The sequence below is a fragment of the Emys orbicularis genome, chromosome 2 (assembly GCF_028017835.1).
Source record: "Emys orbicularis isolate rEmyOrb1 chromosome 2, rEmyOrb1.hap1, whole genome shotgun sequence".
Classification (NCBI taxonomy): Eukaryota; Metazoa; Chordata; order Testudines; family Emydidae; genus Emys; species Emys orbicularis.
In genome coordinates this window covers 160,850,571-160,874,575 of record NC_088684.1, presented here as the reverse complement: position 1 = coordinate 160,874,575, position 24,005 = coordinate 160,850,571, and the positions used below count along the sequence as shown (strand labels likewise).

The following is a 24,005-nucleotide window of genomic DNA, read 5'->3' as shown; positions in this document are numbered from 1 at the left end:
ATAACTAAAACTACCCAATGGCACTATGGCCTAATACTCAAACAAATATTATTATTAATATAAACTAGCATAACATATATGTGTGTGTATACCAAATTAATACTTGACAACACCAGCTGACAAAAATCACATTCAGATTTGCACAAATGTGTGTAATTGATCACAGAATAATAGAAATGTACAGCTGTAAGGGACCTCGACAGCTCACCTCGTCCATCCCCCCACACTGAGGCAGGAGCAAGTAAACCTAGACCATCCCTGACAAATATTTTGTCTAGCCTGTTCTTAAAAAAACTCCAGTGATGGATATTCTACAACATCCCTAGGTAAGCTATTCCAGTACTTAACTACCCTTATAGTTAGGAAGTTTTTCCTAATATCTAACCTGAAACTCTCTTGCTAAAGACGAAGCCATTACTTCTTGTGCTACCTGCAGTGGGACATGGAGAACAGTTGATCACTGTCCTCTTTATAACAGCCCTTAACATATTTGAAGACTTATCAGGTTCCTACTCAGACTTCTTTTCTCAAGACTAATATGGCCACTTTTTTAACCTTTCCTCATAGGGCAGGTTTTCTAAACCCTTTTATAATGTTTGTTGCTTTCCTTTGGGCTGTCTCCAATTTGTCCACATTTTTCTAATGCATGATGCGCAAAACTTGACACAGTACTCCAGCTGAGGCCTCACCAGTGCCAAGTAGAATGGAACAATTACCTCCTGTGTCTTACAGTTGACACTTCTGTTTAATGCACCCAGAACGGCATTTTCTTTTTTTGAACTGCATCATATTGTGATGGTGCAGAGCTTTTCAGCTCCTCTTGCTTGGTATGGGCAAGGGTCTTAGTGTTGTGGTGGTATATGACAACTCTTCTTTCACTACTCCCCATAACATTGGTACCCCTGCCCGCACCAAGGGAGAGGAGATGGAAAACCCCACACCATCCCTATGTACTTTCATTCTGTATTATAGAAATGGAGAGCGAGTTGTTTGCTCTTCTCCTTGTGTAAAGCTGTAGAGTGCTCTCTCCCTCCAAACCCTTTTCAATCTACTTTATCTTCCTTCCTATTATAAAATAGGGGAAGAGGAGACAAAAATTCCAGAGAGGAGAGAATGGATTTAAATAGGAGAGATTGAGAGGATGGAAGAGACTGAGGGATAGATTTCCCTTATCATCTTTCCCAGCTTTGCCCATTCTTTCATCCTCTCTCTCTTTCTTCTGAAAGTCAGTTCTGCATTATTATTGATAATTCTACCATTTCCCTCTAATAATGGACCAATACAGTTGCCAGGATTTTTTTGTTCCTAATATATTTTAAAAGCTCCATCTTTTCTACAATTCCTAACTTCTGATTTATACTCATTACTATCAAATTCCCCTCTCTTTTATCTGTTATATATTATTTTTTTACAACTGCCTTCACTTTCCCTCTAAACCAGGCTGTTTTTTAACTAGTTCAAACTTCTTCCTCAGTTGTGGGATTGTGGTTTTTTGGACATCTAGTAAGGTGTTCTTAAATAATTCCCAATTATCATTCACATTTTTCTGATTATTCATAGATTCATAGATTCTAGAACTGGAAGGGACCTCGAGTCCAGTCCCCTGCCCGCATGGCAGGACCAAATACTGTCTAGACCATCCCTGATAGACATTTATCTAACCTACTCTTAAATATCTCCAGAGATGGAGATTCCACAACCTCCCTAGGCAATTTATTCCAGTGTTTAACCACCCTGACAGTTAGGAACTTTTTCCTAATGTCCAGCCTAGACCTCCCTTGCTGCAGTTTAAGCCCATTGCTTCTTGTTCTATCCTCAGAGGCTAAGGTGAACAAGTTTTCTCCCTCCTCCTTATGACACCCTTTTAGATACCTGAAAACTGCTATCATGTCCCCTCTCAGTCTTCTCTTTTCCAAACTAAACAAACCCAATTCTTTCAGCCTTCCTTCATAGGTCATGTTCTCAAGACCTTTAATCATTCTTGTTGCTCTTCTCTGGACCCTTTCCAATTTCTCCACATCTTTCTTGAAATGCGGTGCCCAGAACTGGACACAATACTCCAGCTGAGGCCTAACCAGAGCAGAGTAGAGCGGAAGAATGACTTCTCGTGTCTTGCTCACAACACACCTGTTAATACATCCCAGAATCATGTTTGCTTTTTTTGCAACAGCATCACACTGTTGACTCATATTTAGCTTGTGGTCCACTATAACCCCTAGATCCCTTTCTGCCGTACTCCTTCCTAGACAGTCTCTTCCCATTCTGTATGTGTGAAACTGATTTTTTCTTCCTAAGTGGAGCACTTTGCATTTGTCTTTGTTAAATTTCATCCTGTTTAACTCAGACCATTTCTCCAATTTGTCCAGATCATTTTGAATTATGACCCTGTCCTCCAAAGCAGTTGCAATCCCTCCCAGTTTGGTATCATCCGCAAACTTAATAAGCGTACTTTCTATGCCAATATCTAAGTCGTTAATGAAGATATTGAACAGAGCCGGTCCCAAAACAGACCCCTGCGGAACCCCACTCGTTATGCCTTTCCAGCAGGATTGGGAACCATTAATAACAACTCTCTGAGTACGGTTATCCAGCCAGTTATGCACCCACCTTATAGTAGCCCCATCTAAATTGTATTTGCCTAGTTTGTCGATAAGAATATCATGCGAGACCGTATCAAATGCCTTACTAAAGTCTAGGTATACCACATCCACAGCTTCTCCCTTATCCACAAGACTCGTTATCCTATCGAAGAAAGCTATCAGATTGGTTTGACATGATTTGTTCTTTACAAATCCATGCTGGCTGTTCCCTATCACCTTACCACCTTCCAAGTGTTTGCAGATGATTTCCTTAATTACTTGCTCCATTATCTTCCCTGGCACAGAAGTTAAACTAACTGGTCTGTAGTTTCCTGGGTTGTTTTTATTTCCCTTTTTATAGATGGGCACTATATTTGCCCTTTTCCAGTCTTCTGGAATCTCTCCCGTCTCCCATGATTTTCCAAAGATAATAGCTAGAGGCTGAGATACCTCCTCTATTAGCTCCTTGAGTATTCTAGGATGCATTTCATCAGGCCCTGGTGACTTGCAGGCATCTAACTTTTCTAAGTGATTTTTAACTTGTTCTTTTTTTATTTTATCTGATAAACCTACCCCCTTCCCATTAGCATTCATACTAATTAAATACTTCTTCCCAGCTGATTTGACTTATATTTGTTTTCAGCTTTGTGAAATTGGCTCTATTAAAGCACCAAGTATATATATTACGGATCTGAACTTTAATCTGTTTGCACATTATAAATGTGAACATGTCATGGTCACTTGCACCCAAGATACCATTAACTTTTAGTTCTGTGATCTGGTCCTCTTTATTTGTTAGGGAAAGGTCTAATATAGCTGCAACACTTTTTAATTTAGAAATTGTCATCTATAATGTTTAGAAATTCCAAGAATATTTTAGTACTAGTAGCATGAGACTGCCAGCATATGTCACTCAAATTGAAGTCCCCCATGATCATGCAGGATTTTTTCCCCTACTACTATTGTGGGTAGTTGTGTAAGGAAGCAGTGTTCCTATTCTGTTGTGTGATTTGGAGGTCTATAGCTAACACCAGCTAGTAACCCTTCTTGTGCTTTATCTGTCAGGACATTGATCCATAATCATACAAGATCATTTTATTCTGAGTTATCAGTGACTCGGAAACAGGTAATGCCATTTTTGATGTAGAATGCCACTCCCCCTCCCCTTTTGCTCACTCAAACTTTCCTAAATAGGTTATAACCATTGATTTTTAACATTCCAAAGAAGAGCATAATCCTCAATAATAACGCTTTAAGCAAAGAGGAACAGCCAGTTTCACATGCATAGCCAGCAAACACTCTGAGGACCATCAGTAGACCAACAGTTGATGACAGTTTGACAGCTATTGATTTGAAGTTTTTGTATAATACCCCTAGAATACGACCTTGAGTTCCAATTGCTTAACTCTAGGTAGTCAGTGCAGCCTGTATATACATAGTAAACTGGGTACATGTAGCTTTCATTACTAAACATTTTAGAGCAATACAGTAATATATTCCGGTCATTAGCTATATACTTTTTGGTTCATTTGAGGGTCCCATGGCACTGAGGCCAAAGCCAACTGATAAAAATAAAAGTTCTGCAATACCCTACAATCTTAAATAATACAAACAAAAGGTGTGTGTGCGGTAGAGAGACATAACATAGAGACTCAACTTCACTACTAGTTAGTAATGAAAGAAACATATTTATCTAAAACAATACTATTTATGACTTCTGACTGTTAGATTTTAGTGCCTATAAAATCATTCTAGTTTAGTAACACCACTTAATAAAACGAAACTTGATTATCTCAAATAGGTGTAGTACCTCACATAATTCTTGGCTGCAATTTTGAGTGAGTAGAATGATAATTGAATGCTTCTCTGTCACTTTAAGTTGATAGGAAAATGCAACATATTGTATGACTACACTAAATTCACTAAAAGAAGGAGTTTTACAAAAAAAGAAGCTTTCCTATTATGCATTCACAATATCATGGACATCATCATTCCCTTTTGTTATTTTTTCTCCTCAGTTTTTCAGGCTAGTAATACTCTGCCAAATATTGCCGGTGTTTCTAGTAATCACTACTGAGGATATAAACATGTTTAATCAGAGCCTTTGGGCCAAATTGTCTGCTGGTGTAAACTGGCTATTGAGATTAATGGAGGAAGGCCAATTTACATCACCAGCAAATTTGGTCCCATAGCTTTACCACTTAACTATTAATCTTACTTTCAGTGCATACTGTAATTAAAAAAACGCCACCCAGTTAAATATGGCTAAAGTTCTTGGGTCTTGATCTTTCCATCAAATGCCCTAACAGAGTAATTTGGTTTTTATTATTCAGCCATACTTTTCATTTTCAAAGCGTCAGAGCAATTAACCTACCAAATCAAGCACTCAACAGGTGGTTTTCATTACGGTGCTTCTGCATGTCCAATCTTTAGGCTAAATGAGCTGCTCTTAATGACTGTGCTGTGTGATCTGCAAGTCAATTGAATGCCAACCTTCCACCTACTTCCTGGCCCATTTAAACAGGCCTTGAAGGGAGAATTGGTGGAAAGAACCGAACAGCCACTACTGTATGTAATTAATCCCATACAAGAAATCTTTCCCATCTTTGTGGCAATAAACACTTTCTGCAGAAAGTATATTGTATCTGAAAGAAAAAAATGCTTCTGAAAAGGCAACAAATTGTATTATACCTTCTCATTTCAAAGGAAAACCTCTCTTCTTAATACATAGAACTAAAAACAGCATGGTTACTAGAACCATTTTATACTGTGTTGGTGGTGGTGTTTTTTTTTTTTTAAAAAACACTTCCCTATCAAACCCCTGGCTTGACACTTCATGTCTCGGGCATGTCATGTTTTGCTGTATCAAAGTCACCTCACTTATGAATGTAATGCCATGCTCAGTAGTTGCACATCACTCAGAGCATATTATCTTTAACCCAATGCCTGCAGAAAGTGAGTTAACTTGTCTGCAGTGCTCATTAATGGTGTTAATGGTGGGAGATGAGTTAACATAACACCTCTCATACCAAGGGAGAAGTTCCTGGGGATCAGAGCAGGAAGGTTGCGAGTTAGGGTTGCCAACTTTCTATCGCACAAAACCGAGCACCGTTGCCCTGGCCCTGCCCCATGCTTTCTCCAGGTCCCCGCCCCCACTCACTCAATCTCCCCCTCCCTCTATCGCTCATTCTCCCCCCCCCACCCTCACTCACTTGCTTATTTTTACCAGACTTGGGCACAGGAGGGGGTGAGAGCTCTGGCTGGGGGTGTGAGCTGCAGGGTGGGCCCAGAAATGAGGGGTTCAGGGTGTGGGAGAGGGCTCTGGGTTGGGGTAGGAGTGCGGGGGAGGGTGTGGGCTCCGGGAGGAAGTTTGGGTGTGGGAGGGGGCTCCAGGATGGGGCAGGGGGTTAGGGTGCAGGCTCTGGGCAGTGCTTACTTCAGGGGATCCCTGAAAGAAGTGACATGTCCCTTGGCGCCTACACATAGCGGTGGCCTCTGCGTGCAGGTGCCGCCCCCGCAGTTCCCACTGGCTGCAATTCCTGGCCAATAGGATCTGCGGTGCTGGCACATGGGGTGGGGGCAGCATGTCGAGCCCTCATGGCCACCCCTACACCTAGGAGCTGGAGGGACATGTTGTCGCTTCAGGGAGCCACACGTTGCCAGGTAGGGAGCCTGCCAGCCCACCAACTGGACTTTTAACAGCCTGGTTAGCAGCGCTGACTGGAGCCACCAGGGTCCCTTTTCAACTGGACTTTCCGGCTGAAAACCAGACACCTGGCAACCCTATTGGGAGTGGAATGTTTTCGGGATTCAAGGAAGGAAGGAAGAGTTGAAAAGATAAAGAGATTAAAGAGGAGGGAGAGGAGAGCACTCAGAGAGGAAAGTGTAAGAATGTAAAGAAATGGGAAAGAAAGGAGGAACAGGAGGTTCAGGAGACTGACTCCATCCCTAAGAGAAAGGAAGACAACATAGGAGGGAAAGGAGTAGGGCTGAAGGAAATATTAAACAATCCATTTTTCCTGTGACTAGTTGGAGTCAAAAATATGTATTTTCAGAAGTATTTATGAGTGGAATCATTTGCTGTTTTCCTTGGTGAACACAGCTTTTCTTAGCCAAACTAGTAAAACTCTACATTTTCAGTAAGGCCAATCCCATGTGTTCAAAAGTCATGAGTCAAGGCCCCTAAAAATCAGGAGAGTGGCTTAAAAAGCAAGGAGATTTTAAATAAAAATAAATATTGGGTTCTTTTTATTTGTCTTCTGGTCTGTAAGTGTACTTGGGTCACATCTTCAAGTTTTTCTCTATCCATAGGGGATAGAAGCTTTCATTTAAAAAACAAAGTAAGCTTAGATTCTCACAAAATCAGTGTGCTTCAACAGCTGGAACTTTAAGAAAAACACCAAATATTGCAAGACTCACAATAAAATGGCAAGAGAGCGGGCAACACTGCATTTCTGAATTTCTATGATTTTTTTCCCCAGTGGGAAATGGAAAAAAAGAGCATTTTGAGAGTATATTGTAAACATAACGATAGAAACACACACACACACACTTCATCCAGTTTTATCAGAGTTCTCTAATGTGTCATTAAGTACACACATTGTGATAGAATTTCTTTTATTATTCTGAACTATTCCTAAAAGATCGGTGTCACACTCAGTACTGAATATCTTCAGTGATGATGATTCCATTATTTAACTGGTTTTTAGCTAGTAATTTTCCTAATATTTAATTTAATGTTCCCAGAATGAATTTCCTTTGACATCTCTGCTCCTAATCTGTCCCTGAACATTTCCTGTGTCTCTACAGTACCTAGAGTAGTTCTGCCACAGCCAGAATTCCTGGTTTCCAATATGAGAATCTTCTTTGAAAATGTATCACAGGCCTTTGCTGAAATACTCTGTCTACTGTTTTCCCCAGTTTGTTGATCACACATAATTTATTTTTGATTAACCCCCTGCAACCTAATATTTATTAGATTATTTTCTTCTAGATGCTTACAAATAGGCTCGATTAGATGCTCTTAATTGCCTTCCTCTACTGTTGGTGCTTGATTAATTGTTCTAGCAGTTTCTCAGGTATTAAAATTCAGTTTATACCTGTTCATAATTTCCAGGGTCTCCTTTTCTTCCCTGTTTTAAAGATGAATCCTATATTTGCCCCTAGCCAGTCCCATGGGAATTCATCATCTGTCTTCCATGATTTCCACCAACATAAAACTATTCAGCAGTAAGAAAAATAATGCCCTTTTAATTTTTCATGGCTGGTACATGTCTCCTTCAGAAGAGGTTTGTACTTCACCTGCATTTATAGGAATGATAGAAAAGGAACTGGCAAAATGCTTTAATTAGTTCAGGGATAAACTGAGAATAAAGGGACACTATTCTATTTGACAGAGAATATAATTCAGTAGACGTAAAAATATTGTGAAAATGGATAGGGACTCCTATGCAGCTGAGACCTTACTGAGCAATAAACTGAATTTCACCTTTGAATTTCATTTCCCAACAGTGCCAAAGAATTTTTAGTTTTGTAAGAAAACAAATGTCTCTGCTTGGGCCAAAATTTTAAAAACTACAACAGGTGAGAAAAAATAATCTTCTCCTTCCTCATCTGAAACTATTGAATAGGATTTTTGTCCTCTTTACTTTATGCATGAAATTTTTGCAGCACTCTCTGATGTACTTGACCTTGTTTTAGCCTATGAGCAAATAGTACTAACAAATGACAATAAAAACTCTTGGTTTTGACAGCTTTCTCCCCTTGGCTTACTCCTAACGTGGTTCATGTAAATTTCAAGAATACACTTACGCTTCTCTCTACACTGTCAGAAATATTTGGAATGCCTGATTTGATTACGATAAAAGCAGGACTCCAGAACTTAACATGGGATCAAAACTCATTTTCATCCAGAGTCCAACTTTTACCCTGAACTGTGTAATGCTAGCAGACATGTCCTAGCTACAGAAGATACATTTGTCGCTAGACTAATATGAAATGACCAGCGCATCAGCTAAAATTAACAGTTAAAAACAAATATCTGACACGGTACATTTTCTGAAACAAAAGCACTGTTCATTTATTGGAAAATAAAATCCGACTCTGAGTCACTGAAAAATCCTTCCTTAGTTGGGCCCTTTTTTCCTTTGCCCAATCTTAGGACCCTCTTTGAGTTAGAAAAGATTTCAGAAAAACAAAATTCTGGCTCACACTTTGTTCAATGATGTATTTTGTTTTCTCATAGGGCCAGTTTGTGACTCCCTTACTCTCCCAGATAGTCCTATTAGCATCACTAGGACGACTCCAGAGAGTCACTGCTCACCAATGTAATAAGGGATTCAGAATCTGGCCCACAGGGGGCTCTTGGAAGTTTTCTCTGGAAGAATGCTGCTTTGATAGCTGCTGTGTAAACCTCCATATGCAGAAAACTAAAAGATCTGAAGGTCATTTTTGTCTGGATCTGTAATTATAATTTGTCTGCCACTAGTGGGTCTTGGATCCCAATATGTCTGATTGTTGTCTAGGTGATGTCTTAATTGCTACTTAAAAACAGAAAATACTAAAGAAAACAGAATAAATATAAATTTTGATATTGAAATAAGTATTTTTAAAACTATATTTTCCTGTTAATTTTTAAGCATGTACCTTTCTAGCAGGGCAGTATCTGATTATACCTATAGATCATTTGGATTAAGAGCTACCCATACTTTTGCAAAGCAGTATTCAGGGTTTCAGTCACACAAATTCAGTTGAAGACAATGGGAGTCATGCAGTTAAAAATACTGTGCCATACTCTGGCCATTCTTCCTTTAGGACTGCATTTTAAAAAGTTGCACCTGCGCTGCATGTATAAACTGGCAACTGTACACTTAACTGGACACACAATGATATTTGTACATAACATAATGGTTTGAAATGGTATCTTTTAAGAGCGTAAACATTACTGCAAACTGGAATGAGATCCCTAACTCATGGGTGCACAGAAATAAGTGGGCATCTGCATGAACATGAAAGTGCATATTATTATAAATGAATAATAACTTTAGAGTCTGCCATTTGAGGATCTCAAGGCACTGTACAAATGTTAATGAATACAAAGCTTTTCGTATTCTGAGGCAAGCTGGATAAATTCTGTGGCAAGGTCCCCTGCCTTTTGTGGCTCTGTGGTACTGAATTCTGTGCCAGACCTGGAATTCTACTTTAGCGTCAAGAAAATTCAGAAATAGCTGTTTTAATTGATTTAAATATGAAAATAAATAATGCAATCAGTACCATATCCTGGGGCTTATTTTACAAGAAAGAACTAGATATATGTTATGCCATGCCCAAATTTTTACTATGCAGCTTGCTGTGTATTTTTTGTATTGACAATGCATACTTCATTGAAGACGCGATCAGTATGATAAGGGGGAAGATTTCACAGCTGGGTGGTGCAATTTGCAGTTTTTCTTACTTCAGAAGCAGTGGGAGGCAGTTTGGATTTTTGGCATTGAGAAGGCAGCTTTTGGGCATGAAGGAGGGGACACACTGACTTTTCCCTCACCCTAGTGGACAAATGTGGAGGCAACTTGACTTTTGTGGGGGAGGAAGATCTGAACTACTGGATAACACCAAGATATATAGTAATTCCTCACTTAAAGTCGTCCCGGTTAACGTTGTTTCGTTGCTGATCAATTAGGGAACATGCTTGTTTAAAGTTGTGCAATGCTCCCTTATAACGTCATTTGGCAGCCGCCTGCTTTGTCCACTGCTTGCAGGAAGAGCAGCCTGTTGCAGCTAGCTGGTGGGGGCTTGGAACCAGGGTGGGCCAGCAGCCCCCCTATCAGCTCCCCGCTCTCCTAAGTTCCCTATGCGGCAGCAACCCAGCAGGCTATCAATTGACGGCAGTTCAGCTGTCCCTCCCCCCACTGCCATGTGCTGCTCCTGCCCTCTGCCTTGGAGCTGCTCCCCGGAGCCTCCGGCTTGCTGTGTGGAGGGGGGGAGGGGGGATGAGGGGGGATGATGTCAGAGTGTCCCCCTCCCCCCTGCTCCTGACCCCCACTTACCCCATCTCCATGGGGGGGGGCAGACACGACAGGGCTCAGGATGGAGGGAGATTGCTGGCAGCAGCTGCTGTCTCAACTTGCTGATCTACTTACAGGGGCGGCTCTATGTTTTTCGTCGCCCCAAGCACGGCAGGCAGGTGGCTTTCGGCGGCGCGCCTGCGGGCAATCTGCTGGTAACGCGGATTCGGCAGCATGCCTGTGGGAGGTCCGCCGGTGCCGCACCATCGGCATCCCCGCCGCCGAATTGTCGCCGAAGCTGCGGGACCGGTGGACCTCTCGCAGGCATGCCACTGAAAGCCGCCTGCCTGCCACCCTCACAGTGACCGGCAGGCCACCCCCCGCGTCTTGCCGCCCCAGGCACGCGTTTGCTGCGCTGGTGCCTGGAGCCGCCCCGTCTACTTAACAAGGCAGTGTACTTAGAGTGGGGTCAGCATCTAAGGGGGCAATGCACATCTCTTTCTCTCTCACACACAAGGTGTGTGTCTCTGTCTCTGTCTGCCATGCTGTCTCCCCTCCCTCCATTTGTGCTGCCTTGTAGAGTGTGAGGCTACATTAACAATAATGGGTTAACCCTTGAGGGCTCATCTGTTTTAGTTCATCATTTAGCAGTAAGGTTTTCCCTGGGAAATATCCCACCCTCTTCCACCCTCTGACTTCACCACCTCAACCAAGCTTCACAATCATCATTGCTGTGTACAGTATTAAATTGTTTGTTTAAAATTTATACTGTGTGTAGGTATATATATATAATATAGTCTTTTGTCTGGTGAAAAAAATTTCCCTGGAACATAACCCCCCCAATTTACATTAATTCTTATGGGGAAATTGGATTCGCTTAACATTGTTTTGCTTAAAGTTGCATTTTTCAGGAACATACCGTAACTACAACGTTAAGCGAGGAGTTACTGTACATGACAACAAAAAGCTGCTCCTACTATCATCAGTCCTAATAGCGGGCATTGCATCCAACAGTGACAAAATAAACACATTAGTTAAATTGTTCTGCTGAAATAGTTAATAATGTTGACATTTAAATGCTTATCATTAGGTTGGCGAGCCAATACCCTCACAAAATTACTACTGAGACCGGTTGCTTCCATAATCATTAAAACACCACTTCGTTAGTTTATGGTTAGTTTTTGGACCAGAAACAAAATAACAAAATCACTTTTGTGAAATGAAAACTTTCATTGTAGCACACAGTTCTGCAGAGGTAAATACTGCTTTTGCCAGCTCATAGAAAACACAGGGCCCTGATTAGTCTTCACAATAACCTGTGTTCTCCACCTAATCAAGCACTTAATCAGGCACTTAAACTTAGTCAATCTAGTTGCATGTGTCTCAAAGTAAGACTTAGTTAAAAGCATTATTATTAATGCTTTTCTCTCCATTCCTTACAAATCAAATTACTGAGCAATAGATATTTGATTTTCACCTCACAGTGACAAGGTTTATTGCATTAATTTTACATTAAAATTTAAAGGCAACCACCAAAAAGATCACAAACTACGCTTAGGGGCAGCCAGGGGGCTCCGCACACTGCCCCTGCCCCAAGCATTGGCTCTGCAGCTCCCATTGGCCAGGAACAACAGCAATTAGGGGCTGTGTAGGCGATGCCTATGGACAGGGCAGCGTGAAGAGCTGCCTGGCCACGGCTCCATGTAGGAGCCGGAAGGGGGACATGCCACTGCTTCCGGGAGCTGCTTGAGGTAAGCACCACCAGGAGCCTACACCCCTGTCCCCGCTCCCACGCCGCAACCCCCTGCCCCAGCTCTGATCCCCCTCCTGCCCTCCAACCCCCCCGGTCCCAGCCCGGAGCACTCTCCTGCACCCCAAACCCCTCATCCCCAGCCCCACCCCAGAACCCACATCCCCAGCCAGAGCCCTCATTCCCCCACACCCCAACCCCCTGCCCCAATCCTGGTCCCCCTCCTGCCCTCCAAACCCCTCAGTCCCAGCCTGGAGCACTCTCCTGCACCCCAATTCCCTCATCCCCAGCTCCACACCAGAGCCCGCACCCTGAGAGGGAGCCCTCACCCCCCACCACACCCCAACCCCCTGCTTCAGCCGAGAGCCCTCATTTATGGTCCCAACCTGGAACCTGCACCCCCCCGCCCAGAGCCCATACCGCTTCCCACAACCCACCCCCCTGCCTCAGTCCGGAGCCTCCCCCTATACTCTGAACCCCTTGGCTCCACCCCCCAGCCCAGAGCCCCCTCCTGCACCCCAAACCCCTCATCCTTGGGCAAGTGAGTGAGGGTGAGGAGAGCAAGCGACAGAGGGAGGGAGAATGGAGTGAGTGGGGGTGGGGCCTCGGAGAAGAGGTGGAGTAGGGGTGGGGCCTTGGAGGAAGGGTGGGGCAGGGGCAGGGCAGGGGTGTTCAGTTTTGTGCGAGTAGAAAGTTGGCAACCCTACACACACACTGAATACACTCACACACAGTTAAAGACTATATGAAACAGATAAAGTTCCAACAAACAAATGCACCTTTATCCACAACAAAACCGTTCAAAAATCCTTGTTCAACAAAACCGTTCAAAAATCCTTGTTCAAAGAACTAATGCATTGTTACTCTTTCAGAATCTCTACCTAAAAATATGGGACCTAGGGTGTCTTTTAAATCTAGAGCTGCCCTGGTGGGATAGGGTGGGGGAGAAGCAGAGGAAAGAGCTGTGCGCGTATGTTATCACTGAAGTGGCAGTCACAGGCCTTATGCCTGACCAATACTGAAGGAGCAGAAGAATGCTTTCAGGGGTATGTAGTGTGCATGCGCACTTTGGAGTGGTTCCTATTACTCTTTTTTGGAGATATTACATACTCTCCCAGTTCTAGGCTTGGGTCACCAGTTATTACTCATGCAGGGGTGTGACTTTTATCCCTACTCTCTTTAATATGTGCAGTGTCTGAAGGCATTCTATTACTTTCCCATAACTTGCTCTCAAAGAACATAAGTAATGGGATCCTGGCTTTCCCCCTTCAGGTGCACAAAGAGGAGGCAGATGTAAAGACTCCCTTGCCTCCTTCTTCCATTAATGGCACACCTGTGCTGGGGCAGCCATAATCAATCCTGGCTCCAATTTCACAGTCAAAGCAGAAGTAGCAGAAGTTTTGCTTATATAAATACAACAAATTCCCCCTGAACAGTTGGGCTAACATGTTGTGATCTATAGACCTTATTTTTTGGGGGGGAGGGTAGAAACAGCCCACAAATACACCACATGACAGCGAATCCAGTCTACATGCCTGCATGTGATGAAGACAGTGATCATGGAGGAAAAGTCTATGATTGGAGGAAAAAAGATTATTGCTTCCAAGAATTCGGCTATCCTTGACCACCGCTGAAACATGTTTAGCTCATTGTCAAAAATGATTCCAAGTTGTGGATCCTATCAGCTTGTGAGGGATAGTCAGGACTTTGACTGCCTGATTCTCAAGATGCTTTCCCTGACTTACAAAGCAATTCCTCTCTCGTGTCTGAGCTTCAACCATCGGCCGTACAACCACTCTGCAATCTCAGCCACACAAGAAAGCAGTGTCAACATGGAGTCCTGCTCCAAAGAGATAGTAAAACAGTGATGGGAATCCTACCTCAGATTACATCACCTTGCCAGTTCTCAAAATGGCTTCATATGCATATTGCAAGATGGTGAGGTAATCCATATGGGAATGCTCTTCAGGCCAGTAAGTGATTGTTCATCATCACTTCTTGAAACCAGCCAATAAGAAGTGAATGGAACAACTCTAGAGCAACTTTGTCTACCCTACCTTGCCCATACCATAGGATCAATAATTCCTTGTAATCAAAGCTGCTGACAGTGTAATGTTGCTGACCAAAAAAACCCTGTAACCTTTTGGCTTCAGCTGCATTTAAGGTAGACCTTTATTCACTACCACATTTCTTTTGGGTTAAAAGGGTTATTAGCATAACACTGAAAAGAGCTTGCTGAAGCCATATTCAAAGTGCAAGAGACAGCAGAAGGAAGACGTGTTAATGATCCAGAACCAGTGTGATCAGTGTGCAATGGAGACAACACAAAATTTTCCCTGAATTTTGCAGTATGTCATCTCCTCTTGCATGGGTCACTATCCTCTCATGCTCAACATCCAATAACTGGTTGTCAGCCTTTACTCCCAAGCTTTCTCTATTACCTCTGATACACAATTCAGCTGATAGCATCACCCATTTTCTTTGCCCCCTAGCTCTGTAACCCAGGAGTGATATTTAACTTAACCCTTGCTTTTCTTCTCTTACAGTGAGGTCATGGCTTTCCCCCCCCCCCCTCACATCACAAAAATCTGTACCTTCCTGTCTATTCCAATGCCTAATCAATGCTCAAAACCATATTTCTTTATCATTTTGACCACATCACACACAAAATGGTTCTCCATTAAAAAGCACATCAAATTCAAACATCTCATCCTTGCCTTTAAAACCCTACATCATGCAGACCCTGCCTACATAGCAGACTTTGCCTCCTTTCCATTCCTCATGCCCTTTCCACTATATCTATTATGCTTGCCTTCCCTTGATAGCCCTTTCCCTTCCATCACACAAAAAAAACTGTTTGCCATGCTACCACACTTGCCTCAATCAAATCTCCAATAAAAACTCACTCCTGCTGCTTCACCTTCATGTGGTAAAGGAGGACAGGTTACAAAAAAATTAAACATCAATGTGTGCAAACCTTTCTGAGTAATCATATTGTCTTGTTATTGTCACCCTTGTTCTTTCTATCCCTTTCCCACCTTTTGTCCGCTTATCATCCTCAGTTGCAGTATTATGTAGAATTTAGATTAGATGCCCTTTGGCGCAAGGTCCACATCACACTTGTTGTGAGACACATAGTACATTTCTGGATAATCAAAAAACAGCCACCATCACCACCACCCTACCCCCCAAAACAAACAAACAAACAAACAAACAAACAAAACCTATTAACTATAAAAGAGAAGAGGAATTTAGGATCTCAACTGTTGAGATAAAGCTGAGAAATAGTGGTGGTAGTTTTATTTTGCTTATTGAACAGGTGGATCTTGTAAAGTGACACTCCATCAAAATGACAGCTGCGTAAATTGAGTACCTCATGTTCCAGTCCTTGAACTTGAAATACCTGTTTATTCAGACAAGGAGTGGCCCCAGAAGTCTAACATGATCATAACTAATAAGGCATCTGTCTGGTTTGTGTTAGATTATGTTTATGGGACTTGCCCTGCAAAAGGTGGCATTAGTCTATAGATTATTAATGATGATTAAAATCACCCATATTGCCTTTACTTTATTTAATTTAATCAATCACATTTTTAACATGCCTGTTATATTGGCTCTATTTACTAGCTTCCAGAAAAAGGTGATCACAGTATAGTAAATGAGAAACATCCTTTGAATCTACTTAGAAAAAGAAGTCCTAGCCTTTTTCTACCACCATTTTATAAAATGACTGCTGGATTTAAAACATGGGAGCACTTTTGTATTTCTGTGCAAGCTATTTTGGAGACAGTCGATTAAAGATATATGGTTTCATGGTATTTTACCATGCCAAGGTTCTTATTAATACTAAGAATCTCTTGCCATGCTAATCATTGACTTCAGTACAGCTCTGCTGTAGTTAAAGTTAAACAGTGCTTTCCGTGTAAAGGTCAAGTATTCTAAGTGTTCTAAAATCCACATGCTTACTTGGATTGTCTTGAATTTATTATTCCTCACGTGGGTTTGTGGTAGGATTAGTGGTCCACATTTTGGGTCATTTGAGGAATGGAGTCAGAAGATAGAACGCCCTACCCCTGCCCCAAAAAGAGCATTTCAGAAAATCAACTGGTTCTTCTGTTTTTGTGCACACATCTGATGCTCACACTAGGGCCCCCAACTGATCTCAGTCATTCAACACTGATCCCAGCTAGTGCATGGCACCTCTGTCCCTTTGGGGAAGCAATACTGAAAAAAAATTGTTGATCTTAAGAGTTTAGATCTCTAGAACAGCCAAAACACAGAAACCAAATAAATTGAAATGTGCGTGTGCAGCAAGACAAGAGGAAGAGAGATTCCAGGTAGCTTATTGTCACTGTAGCTGGGTGGTTCAGGGGGACATGCTGTGGTCACTGAACCTGACTAGGGCACTATGGAGTTTGCACCCTACCCTTGGCAGAAATCTGAGAATGAGCTGTAGGCATGTTTCTACTACCAGCCTTTTTTTTAATAAGTTTTTATACTTTTGGGAAATGTGCCTTGCTAATTTGTAAAGCTAACTTAGAAGGGGCTATAACTATTCTTTGGAAGATAGTAAATTATACATGCTCTGTGCAGATATGTGAGAATGATTTCTGGACATTATGCTTTTTTTCCCACCTGGAGGATTATAAAAAAGAGCATCAGCATTGATTAATCAGTTAGTAATGATTAACTACAGGGAAGATGAGAAAGACAAGGTAGGTTTGGTAATATTTTTTATTGGACCAACTTCTGTTGGTGGAAAGGACAAACTTTTGAACTTCCCCGAGCTCTTCCTCAGGTCTGGAGAGAGTAACCAGAGTACCCCAGCTAAATATAAGGCAGGACAGATCGTTAAGCATAAGGAGTACACACATTGTAGGAGACCACTTAAAATTAAATGGGAAGTTAAAGGCAGGCTGTACTGTGTGTTACAAATTGTTGTAATGAGTCATAAAACCAGTTAAGTGCATGGTTTTTAGGTTCCAGCAGAATTATGAATTTAAGTTCCTAGGTTTGTCTTTTGAAGGTGTTGTGCAGGTTTCCTTTCAGGATGAGTACTGAGAGGTCAGATATGGATTAATCACTTTGTGAAAAATGTCCACACATGGCTGATAGGGTGTTTTTGATTTTTATAATTTTTCTGAGTGAGTTTATTTGAGACTGTAGTGATTGTATGGTTTCACCCATGTAGTTGTTGCTGGGACATTTGATGCGGTGGATGAGGTGCGCCACATGTTGTGATAGGCACGTGTAGGATTCATGGATCTAGAAAGGTGTGTTGTGGAGGATGTTGATGATTGTATTAATGGAGATATGTCTGCAGGTTTTGAATCAGTTGTTTTGGCAGGGTCTGGTGCCACTTTGAGTTGGTGTGGGGAGCTTACTTCTGATGATGAGTTTGGTGAAGTTGGGGGTTGTCTGAAGGCCAGAACTAGGGGGTCATGAAATATTTCTTTTAGGATGTGGTTTCCCATCAAATATGGGTTGTCATTGTTTAATGATACTCTGTATGGGTTCTAGTGTGGGGGAGTAGGTGACAACTAGGTCTGTGGAGTCAGTGGCTTTTTTTCTGTAGTGAAGCATGTTTTCCAGGGTATTTGGGTGGCCCGCTCCATGAGGTGATCTACTTCTCTCGTTGAGTGCCCTTATTTAGTGAAGGTGTCTTTAAGTGTGTTTAGGTATGTATCCCAGACTTTTTCTTCAGAGCAAATTCTGTGGTATCTGAGTGCCTGGTTGTGGGTAACAGATTTCTTGGTGTGTCTGGAGGGGCTCCTGGATCTGTAGAGGTACATGTGGTGTTCTGTGGATTTCTTGGTACAGTCTGAGGGTTCCATCACTGAATCTGATCATGGCATCCAGGAAGTTGATGCTGATGTGGGAGTGTTCTAGAAAGAGTTTGATGGATAGGGTGGTGGTTGTTGAAGTTGTGGAAATTTGTGAGAAAGTTTAGGTCATCTGTCCAGAGGATGAAAATAACATTGACGTGTCTCAGGTATATTTTTGGTTTTATGGTGCATTTTTCCAGAATTTTTCCGAGTGGCCCACAAAGAGGCTGGTATATTGGGGTGCCATGTGTAGCCAGACACGCCCCCCCAATTAAGTCTTTCAAGTGTAGTCTGTACAGTTTCCTGTTATGCTGTTACAAAACCACAAACAGAGACGGAAGTTCCCCATGATGTTAGATGCTTGCTTAAAGCTGCATTGTTCTATATTACCAATTGTATTCATGCGTATGAATATGTAATCAATTAATGTAAGAAATGAGTGAGATAGTGAATGACAGCCAATGGTAAAACAAAGAAGCAAACATCGCCTTTTATGGAACCATGGTATTATCTTGGTGGCGATATAAATCTTGAGCCGGGTGGCCAGGACAGTTACCAACAAGGAAATGTAACAGCACGCTAAACTCGGGACTGGACCGGAAGCAGTAGAGCCCTTCTGCGGAGCCGAAGGGACTCCGGGGACTCTCGTCACCCCACGTTCGATCTCTGGACAGTTGTCGCCAGGCCAGCCTCAGCCATCAAAATTGAAACTAACATCCGCCCCTGCAGATGATTTGTGTGTGTGAGTATAATTGTGCAAATAAGGGAAACAATAAATCAACTCTCAGTGCTGCTCTAGTTCACCCTTTGTTTGTAGTTATGTCTTGGCTGGTTTCAAGAACGGATAATACTACGCTACTACACGTCTGATCCCAAAGTTTGGACAAATTATTGTTAAATGTAAAGTTGGTGTGGGTGAGGATGAAATGGATGAGTTTGGTAATGTGTTTGGGATGGCAGGCAGGAAGCAATGCTGTCATGGTGAGGGATATTTGTGTATAGGGAAATGACATCCAAAGTGGCAGGGATGGTGTTCTGGGAAATGTTGCTAAAGTTACAGAGTTTCTGGAGGAAGTCAGTAGCATCGTGGAGGAAACTGGCCCTTTGTGTGGAGAGTGGTTTGAGGATGGTTTCTATGAGTCCCGATATTCCTTCAGTAAGAGTACTGTGGCCAGATATCATGGGTCTACCTGGATTCTCTTGTTTGTTTTTATTTGGGGAAGCACGTAAAAGGTCCATGGGGTGGGTGCATGGAGGAAGAGGGTGTAGAAAATTTCTTGTAATTATTTGGGCATGGATTTGATAATGGTATCCTTAAATTCTTGTGTGGTGTGGGGTTTTCTTTGAGTTCTTTATAGTAGGTGGTGTCAGAGAGTTTTCAGTTAGCTTCGTTGATGTAGTCATCTCAACTAAGGACTACTATGGTGACCTCTTTGTCTACTGGTTTGATCACCATCTGCTGGCTGGATTTCAGGGGCTGCATAGCTATCCACTTAGCAGTGGAGAGATTATGGTAGATGTAATGGTTGCTGAGGTTTCACTGTCAACTTTTTTCTGAAGCAATCAATGTGTGGTTTCATCCACTGAGGGGTGTCCAGTCAGCAGATTCTTTTTTCTCATGACTGTCAGTGGGGATGTGGTAGTTGGAGAAGATGTCATCTTTGTTGTGAAATAATTCCTCAAGGTGGAGTTGGTGGAAGATACTTCTGGTTTCCGACATGTTAGGGCACGTCTTCACTACCCGCCGGATCGGCGGGTAGCAATCGATCTATTGGGGATCGACTTATCGCGTCTAGTGAATAAAATCGATAAAATCGATCCCCGATGGCTCTGCCATCGACTCCAGAAATCCACCGTGGCAAGAGGCGGAAGCGGAGTCGACGGCGGTGCGGCAGCGGTCAACTCGCCGCCGTCCTCACAGCCAGGTAAGTCGACCTAAAATATGCAACTTCAGCTACGCTATTCATGTAGCTGAAGTTGCGTATCTTAGGTCGACCCCCCCCGCCCCCCGTAATGTAGACCTAGCCTAAGTGTGATATCAGGTTCTGTGGTGGGGCAGATGTTCAGACCCCTGTAGAATACAGATACTTCAGTTCGGTTTAAGGTAGTCTTGATAGGTTGATCAAGTTGAGGTGTCATTTGGTGTCCACATGATTGGGTCTTTGTGTTATGGTTTTCCCGGCGAGAAAGATGAAAAACATTTAGGATAATGTAATCATTTTTCCTGAACAATGGAACTCAGGCTGCTTAAAGTCAGGGAGTTCCAGATACCCAGCCCCCTAACATGAGCTGCTCATATATTTTAGATTCGTATAACTTTTTTGGTGCAGATATAGGGAATATGGGAGGTGGGGAGTGTCAGAGCAGTGAGTGGGAAAGTGGGCGTGTGTGGGAGCAATGATGAGATATAGGAGTTAGAGAGTTTGGGGAGGGGAATTACAGAGTGGAGGGGTTTGAGGGAAGGAGGAATTTGGGGCACTGGGATAAATGGGGATAGGTGGTAGGGGAGGAGAGAGGTGCTGAGGGGCTCAGTCTAGGGGAAAGGTGCACCAGAAGAATCATTTCAGAAAAATTCGGTGGGGGGGAGGGGGCAAGTTGTGTCAGCATCCTAGCCTCCACCCTCCTGCTGAGGCCATGGTTGCTCATGGGGGACTAGTGGGCCAGTCTCATCCCGGAGAAGGGTTGGGAGATGATGGGCTGGTCCTATCTCAGGGAGCAGGGGGGCAGAGGGGTGTCCACCAACAGCCAACCTAGGGGGCAAGATCTAAGAGGCCCAGGCAGCCGCTGCTGCTACCTGTCCAGCTGCTGGGGAGAAGGGATGGTGCTGACAATGCCATGATTAGGACCCTTGGCCCAGCTTGCCTCACACCGGCCCCCACGGATCTGGGGACACTACAGCACTATCAGACAAGCAGTTATGAAAACCAGGTGGGGGGCAACTGCCCTCCCTGTCACATAGCAAATGATGCTCCTGGGGTGGGGATTGGGGGAGTGGGAGGGGAGGGATGGGAAACGGTAATGGGACACATGGGGATGGATGGCAGGGGGAGTGAAGGGCAGTTAGGGGTGAGGGGCTGTCAACTCCACATTCTCCTTCCCTATGTGTTCACCAGCATTGGGGAGGGAAGCTGCCCCTCTAGGGTATCTAAGCCCCTGCCCACCATGAGTGTGTTAGGATTGGGGAGCCCTGCCACTTTAAGTGGCTCTGTTGACAGTCCCCATGGCAAAATGATAGCCTTGTGCTCTTCTCCAGAAATAATTTAATGCTGAAACTAGGTATACTTGGTCTCTCAAGGCACACATGCAACTCTTGTCATTTCACAGTAACAGCTCTGACAAATTGTTCCAGCTAAGCCCTCCACCAGTCAATACAGCTTCACCTAACAGAGAGACGAGTGCACACAGATAAACACTGATATTTAAATCTGTGGAGCATGACACAAGCAATGGCACATTCTTTTAGAACCACCTCATTTCTACTCGTTATGGCACCGCCCTTACTGAACCCCTCCCAGGGGCTATTGCCAACTCCAGGGGGCAGAGTTTTGTATTTCCTGGTTTTCAGAGGCTTAAGTTTAGCTACTCTCCACATTCTGGATGGCCACTTGACACCAATGGGCAACCTTAACTCTGTGTAAATTAAGTTTTGGGGCATTTAAGAGGAATTAATATTAGAAATCCATTAAATAACCTCTAGGGTGAAAACTAACATGTCCATATGTACTGCGCAATTTACTGGATATATTTCTTTAATTGAGATTTCTGATTTTTATTTCCCAGTATTGACATAGAGTGAAATCCTAGCCCTAGTGAAGTCAATGGGCGTTTTGCCATTGACTTCAGCAGAGCCAGAATTTGACCCATAATATCAGTCCAGAAAAAGGATGGCATACCGTACACAAAAGCATTGTTTTGTATCACTATGAATTATTCCATGCCTGATAAAATACTCTTTGATTACAGGATAGCCATAATATGCACGGGTTATAAATTCAGTAAGATAATATAGATATTTTTGTTAACTGAGTTCCAAGTAGTTATAATCTTCACATTTTCATAAGCACATTTAGAGACTATAATAAGAGAGACATCAATAAGAAAGCAATTGAGGATAATGAAAAGCTAATGTCTTTTTATATAACAAGGTTGCTGGATTCTTGTCAAGAATATTTAGTTTTTAATGTTTATAAACCAGGAGCATCTTGTGTACTTGCATTTGCTATTTGAGGTAGATTCTTACAGTAAAGCTTGTAATAAGATTCACTATGCAAAGAGTAGAAAGTGCTTAAAAACCCACAGAAACAACTATTTTCAGGTTTCATAATTATAATCCAAAAATTAATTTAAACAGCCATGCTCAGATGGGCAACAGTTCATTTAAACAGCATAAGTGTTTGATGTCCCAGATGATTCATGCAGCTTGTCATACTTTAACCTTGTTTTGGAAATCTACCCGGTTGATTGAACGATGGATGACACAGTTGAAAGAAATTGCAGTGCTGGAGATGTTCACTGCTACTATCAATAATAAGAGAGAACAATCTGACCGTAACTAGAATACATTTTGGAGCTACTTTAAGTATTAAGATATGTGACACTAAACTCTATCATTTAGCCCATTGGAGATGAGCTGTCACCTTTACATTGAAATAAGTACTGTAGTGAATAGATTTAGAAAAAAATTCATTACTCAGAGCTTTTGTTTACTATGTGTCAAAACATATGGTAATGTTTCATGTGTTCGACCCATTGCCTGCAGGTAACAGTGTTACAAAATAATTAATTACAAATCCATTAAATTTTAGGGCTTTTCCTACGTTCACCAACCTCCAGCGCCTCCAAAAAAAAAAAAAAAAAAAGACTAAAGAAATTTTACATCGCTTACAAGGCATTTTGCAATTTGATTTTAGTTTTTTTGAGGATTGGGTGGGGTGAATTACCTTAAATAAACTATTCTTCTTTACAAAACCATGGAAATATGGTGAGGCTAGATAAGGGAAAGCTCTGCAGCCGAGTGCTTGCAGGGAATGGTAGGCATGTCCAGTGAGTGAGGGAATTAGGAGAATGCACTAGTCACAAGTGTTCCTTGGGGGTCTCAGCAGATCACAGCTGCTTTTTAAAGTCTGGCACTCCAACTCCAAACTGAACGGAAGTGGTGGCAACAGAGGAAGATGATTCTAGGCTCATTTACAAGGACTTTGCACCAGGGATCCTGGTAATGAAAAACAGTTACTTTCAATTTTTGATGGTCAGTAACTTTTTCCAATTTTACTCAGACTTTATATAGATAGATAATCTTGATGCCAACATTTACAAACAACAGCCATTGAGTATAACTTTAAGATTGCTTTCTGTATCACCATCATAAACATATATTTGAAAAAATGTTATCTAACGGAAGGAAAGAAGTTCTCCAATTTCCATAATGTTGTTTCTTCTGTGTCTTTCTGATTTATTCTTTTAATCCGTTAGTATTTTCAGATTTTACACTATGCTGTATCGTTCACGTTCATCATAAATCAGTTAGCTGTGAATTAACTAAATGTACATGGACAATACTGTCTGTGAATTTTACATGCAATCAAAAGACACGTGTTGCTCGTAAGATGGACAGAAAGGATAGCATATATATTTCATACAATTATTATGCTGCGCCACAAACAAACTGAAAGTTTATGTTACAGATTTGGAATGTATATATATGGAAAAACAGTCAGTAGACTTTTTCAAAGAATAGCCACCACTGTTGGGCACTAGATTTAAAAGACTGCTTAACACTTCTGTGTCCCTGCTGAAGCCCTAAGGATCCTGTATTAAACCCTCCTCAAGGCCTGACATCACTACATTG

The 24,005-nt window shown here is 42.3% G+C and overlaps 1 protein-coding gene across 2 annotated transcripts in view; it reads right to left on the bottom strand.

Moving 5' to 3' along the window:
• CTNND2 (catenin delta 2) overlaps window positions 1-24,005 on the bottom strand; it is a 535,412-nt gene that overhangs the window by 158,349 nt on the left and 353,058 nt on the right. The window lies entirely within an intron of this gene.